Here is a 6,386-nt window from a genome sequence, read left to right on the forward strand (position 1 = left end):
AGCAGTGACATTAACCAGTGGCATTAACCAGTGACATCAGGCAGTGACATCAAGCAGTGACATCAAGCAGTGACGTTAACCAGTGACATCAAGCAGTGACGTTAACCAGTGACATTAACCAGTGACATTAAACAGTGACATCAAGCAGTGACATTAAACAGTGACATTAACCAGTGACATTAAACAGTGACATCAAGCAGTGACATTAACCAGCTACATCAAGCAGTGACATTAACCAGTGGCATCAAGCAGTGACGTTAACCAGTGACGTTAACCAGTGACATCAACCAGTGACATTAACCTGTGACATCAAGCAGTGACAACCAGTGACATCAAGCAGTGACGTTAACCAGTGACATTAACCAGTGACATTAACCTGTGACATCAATCAGTGACAACCAGTGACATCAAGCAGTGACATTAACCTGTGACATCAATCAGTGACAACCAGTGACATCAAGCAGTGACGTTAACCAGTGACATTAACCAGTGACATTAACCTGTGACATCAATCAGTGACAACCAGTGACATCAAGCAGTGACGTTAACCAGTGATATTAACCTGTGACATCAATCAGTGACAACCAGTGACATCAACCAGTGACATTAACCAGTGACATTAACCAGTGACATTAACCAGTGACATCAAGCAGTTACATCAAGCAGTGATGTTAACTAGTGACATCAAGCAGTGACATTAACCAGTGACATCAAGCAGTGACGTTAACCAGTGAGATCAAGCAATGACGTTAACTAGTGACATTAACCAGTGATGTTAACCAGTGACATTAACCAGCGGCGTCAACCAGTGACGTCAACTTTGACAGGACAACTCACCATGTTTTCAACGAAGCATGTTTAACAGTCCGTTAGAGTTTGACCAGTGTTTAAAATAACCAAGTTTTAACCACCCAGGACCAGTTCACCACCAATTGACCAGCTCACCACTAATTCACCACCACTTCACTACCAGTTCACCACCACTTCACTACCAATTCATCACCAGTTTATCACCTCACTACCAGTTCACCACATCACTACCAGTTCAGCACCACTTCACTACCAGTTCACCACCACACTACCAGTTCAACACCACTTCACTACCAGTTCACCACCTCACTACCAGTTCAGCACCACTTCACTACCAGTTCACCACCTCACTACCAGTTCAGCACCACTTCACTACCAGTTCACCACATCACTACCAGTTCAGCACCACTTCACTACCAGTTCACCACCACACTACCAGTTCAACACCACTTCACTACCAGTTCACCACCTCACTACCTGTTCACCACCTCACTACCAGTTCACCACTTCACTACCAGTTCACCACCAGTTTACCAGTTCACCACCTCACTAGCAGTTCACCACCAGTTCACCACCACTGTACTACCAGTTCACCACCTCACTACCAGTTCACCACCACTTCACCACTTCACTACGACTTCACTACCATTTCACCACCACTTCACCAACTCACTACCAGTTCACCACTTCACCACCTCACTACCAGTTCATCACCACTTCACCACTTCACTACCACTTCACTACCAGTTCACCGCCTCACTACCAGTTCACCAATTCACTACCAGTTCACCACCACTTGGCCACCAGTTCACTACCACTTCACCACCAAGTCACCAACTCACTACCAGTTCACCACCACTTCACCACTTCACTACCACTTCACCAGTTCACTACCAGTTCACCACCACTTCACCACTTCACTACCACTTCACCACTTCACTACCAGTTCACCACCACTTCACTAGCAGTTCACCAGTTCACTACAAATTCACCACCACCTCACTACCAGTTCACTACAAATTCACCACCACCTCACAAGCAGTTCACCACCACTTTACCAGTTCACCACCAGTTTACCAGTTCACCACCACTTCACTTCCAGTTCACCACCTCACTAGCAGTTCACCACCAGTTCACCACCACTTCACTACCAGTTCACCACCACTTCACCACCACTGTACTACCAGTTCACCACTTCACTACCAGTTCACCACCACTTCACTACCAGTTCACCACCAGTTCACCACCACCTCACTACCAGTTCACCACCACTTCACCACCACCTCACTACCAGTTCACCACCACCTCACTACCAGTTCACCACCACTTCACTACCAGTTCACTACCAGTTCACCACCAGTTCACCACCACCTCACTACCAGTTCACCACCACTTCACCACCACTTCACCACCACTTCACTACCAGTTCACCACCACTTCACTACCACTTTACCACCACTTCACTACCACTTCACTACCAGTTCACCACCACTTCACTACCAGTTCACTACCAGTTCACCACCAGTTCACCACCACCTCACTACCAGTTCACCACCACCTCACTACCAGTTCACCACCACTTCACCACCACTTCACCACCACTTCACTACCAGTTCACCACCACTTCACTACCACTTTACCACCACTTCACTACCAGTTCACCACCACTTCACTACCAGTTCACTACCAGTTCACCACCAGTTCACCACCACCTCACTACCAGTTCACCACCACTTCACCGCCACCTCACTACCAGTTCACCACCACTTCACTACCAGTTCACTACCAGTTCACCACCACTTCACCACCACTTCACCACCACTTCACTACCAGTTCACCACCACTTCACCACCACTTCACCACCACTTCACTACCAGTTCACCACCACTTTACCACCACTTCACTACCACTTCACTACCAGTTCACCACCACTTCACTACCAGTTCACTACCAGTTCACCACTTCACCACCACTTCACCACCTCACTACCAGTTCACCACTTCACCACCACTTCACCACCTCACTACCAGTTCATCACCACTTCACTACCAGTTCACCACCACTTCACTACCAGTTCACCACCACTTCACTACCAGTTCATAACCACTTCACCACTTCACTACCACTTCACCACTTCACTACCAGTTCACCAATTCACTACCAGTTCACCACCACTTCACTACCAGTTCACTACCAGTTCACCACCAGTTCACCACCACCTCACTACCAGTTCACCACCACCTCACTACCAGTTCACCACCACTTCACCACCACTTCACCACCACTTCACTACCAGTTCACCACCACTTCACTACCACTTTACCACCACTTCACTACCAGTTCACCACCACTTCACTACCAGTTCACTACCAGTTCACCACCAGTTCACCACCACCTCACTACCAGTTCACCACCACTTCACCGCCACCTCACTACCAGTTCACCACCACTTCACTACCAGTTCACTACCAGTTCACCACCACTTCACCACCACTTCACCACCACTTCACTACCAGTTCACCACCACTTCACCACCACTTCACCACCACTTCACTACCAGTTCACCACCACTTTACCACCACTTCACTACCACTTCACTACCAGTTCACCACCACTTCACTACCAGTTCACTACCAGTTCACCACTTCACCACCACTTCACCACCTCACTACCAGTTCACCACTTCACCACCACTTCACCACCTCACTACCAGTTCATCACCACTTCACTACCAGTTCACCACCACTTCACTACCAGTTCACCACCACTTCACTACCAGTTCATAACCACTTCACCACTTCACTACCACTTCACCACTTCACTACCAGTTCACCAATTCACTACCAGTTCACCACCACTTCGCCACTTTACTACCACTTCACCAGTTCACCACCACTTCACTACCAGTTCACCACTTCACTACCAGTTCACCACCGCTCCACTGTTCAATACACTGGAACAGTAACTGTAACTGAACACAGTTCAATACACTGGAACAGTAACTGTAACTTAACACAGTTCAATACACTGGAACAGTAACTGTTACTGGACACAGTTCAACACACTGGAACAGTAACTGTAACTGAACACAGTTCAATACACTGGAACAGTAACTGTAACTGAACACAGTTCAATACACTGGAACAGTAACTGTAACTGGACACAGTTCAATACACTGGAACAGTAACTGTAACTGGACACAGTTCAATATACTGGAACAGTAACTGAACACAGTTCAATACACTGGAACAGTAACTGTTACTGGACACAGTTCAATACACTGGAACAGTAACTGTGACTGAACACAGTTCAATACACTGGAACAGTAACTGTAACTGGACACAGTTCAATACACTGGAACAGTAACTGTAACTGAACACAGTTCAACACACTGGAACAGTAACTGTAACTGAACACAGTTCAATACACTGGAACAGTAACTGTAACTGAACACAGTTCAACACACTGGAACAGTAACTGTAACTGAACACAGTTCAATACGCTGGAACAGTAACTGAACACAGTTCAATACACTGGAACAGTAACTGTGACTGAACACAGTTCAATACACTGGAACAGTAACTGTAACTGGACACAGTTCAATACACTGGAACAGTAACTGTAACTGAACACAGTTCAATACACTGGAACAGTAACTGAACACAGTTCAATACACTGGAACAGTAACTGTAACTGGACACAGTTCAATACACTGGAACAGTAACTGTAACTGAACACAGTTCAATACACTGGAACAGTAACTGTAACTGAACACAGTTCAATACACTGGAACAGTAACTGTAACTGGACACAGTTCAATACACTGGAACAGTAACTGTAACTGAACACAGTTCAATACACTGGAACAGCAACTGTAACTGAACACAGTTCAATACACTGGAACAGTAACTGTAACTGAACACAGTTCAATACGCTGGAACAGTAACTGAACACAGTTCAATACACTGGAACAGTAACTGTAACTGAACACAGTTCAATACACTGGAACAGTAACTGTTACTGGACACAGTTCAATACACTGGAACAGTAACTGTGACTGAACACAGTTCAATACACTGGAACAGTAACTGTAACTGGACACAGTTCAATACACTGGAACAGTAACTGTAACTGAACACAGTTCAATACACTGGAACAGTATCTGTAACTTAACACAGTTCAACACACTGGAACAGTAACTGTAGCTGAACACAGTTCAATACACTGGAAGAGTAACTGTGACTGAACACAGTTCAATACACTGGAACAGCAACTGTAACTGAACACAGTTCAATCCACTGGAACAGTAACTGCAACTGAACACAGTTCAACACACTGGAACAGTAACTGTAACTGAACACAGTTCAACATACTGGAACAGTAACTGTAACTGAACACAGTTCAACACACTGGAACAGTAACTGTGACTGAACACAGTTCAATACACTGGAACAGTAACTGTGACTGAACACAGTTCAACACACTGGAACAGTAACTGTAACTGAACACAGTTCAACACACTGGAACAGTAACTGTGACTGAACACAGTTCAACACACTGGAACAGTAACTGTAACTGAACACAGTTCAACACACTGGAACAGTAACTGTAACTGAACACAGTTCAATACACTGGAACAGTAACTGTGACTGAACACAGTTCAACACACTGGAACATTAACTGTAACTGAACACAGTTCAATACACTGGAACAGTAACTGTAACTGAACACAGTTCAATATGCTGGAACAGTAACTGAACACAGTTCAATACACTGGAACAGTAACTGTAACTGAACACAGTTCAATACACTGGAACAGTAACTGTAACTGAACACAGTTCAATACGCTGGAACAGTAACTGAACACAGTTCAATACGCTGGAACAGTAACTGTAACTGTCAGTACTCGAGTACACCTGTACAGACTGCAGCCTGTGAGGACCAATCAGAGCATGCGGACGCTGCTGATGTCATCAGATGGAAGCTGGACGGCATCTAAAAATACGGCGCAGCTGTCGGGGGGAGTTAACGCAGGACGCCGCTCTGTAAATATAAATACCCCTGCACCCCCCTGTTGCCCCTGATGCCCCCCCCTCTGACTGACAGCCACCATGTGCACATTTCAGGAGGCAGCAGCTCCGCAGCTGATTCCCTTAAAAAGCCATCAGGCGCCGCCGCAGGTCAGTCAGGTCTATTCTGGGACCCCTATCACCTTCTTTCACACACACACACGCACACACACACACACACAGACACTCACACTCACACACACACACACACACACACACACACACACACACACACACACACACACACACACACACACACACACACACACACACACACACACACACACACACACTCAGAGAACCCAGGAAACACACTGAAAGTGGGGACTTACTGGTGAAGGTGCCCGGGACCCCGTGGGGGTCTGTGGCGGTCTGTGGCGGTCTGTGGTGGTCTGGATCCGGAACGCGTGCAGAAGAGAGTCCTCGGGACCCGCGGGGCCTCACGGAGGTGCAGGCCGGTGCCCCGTCGATGTGCTCCTCCTCCTCCTCCTGCTCAGCTCTCCCGGG

At 46.7% G+C, this 6,386-nt stretch overlaps 1 protein-coding gene across 1 annotated transcript in view; it reads right to left on the bottom strand.

The window, feature by feature from the left end:
- Window positions 1-6,386, bottom strand: part of LOC308131347 (titin-like) — a 224,561-nt gene extending 218,175 nt beyond the window's left edge. Inside the window, 1 exon segment of the mRNA XM_080498075.1 lies at window positions 6,212-6,386. The gene's annotated coding sequence lies outside the window, so the exon portion shown is untranslated.

This window comes from Blennius ocellaris (assembly GCF_963422515.1).
Source record: "Blennius ocellaris genome assembly, chromosome: 6".
Taxonomy (NCBI): Eukaryota; Metazoa; Chordata; class Actinopteri; order Blenniiformes; family Blenniidae; genus Blennius; species Blennius ocellaris.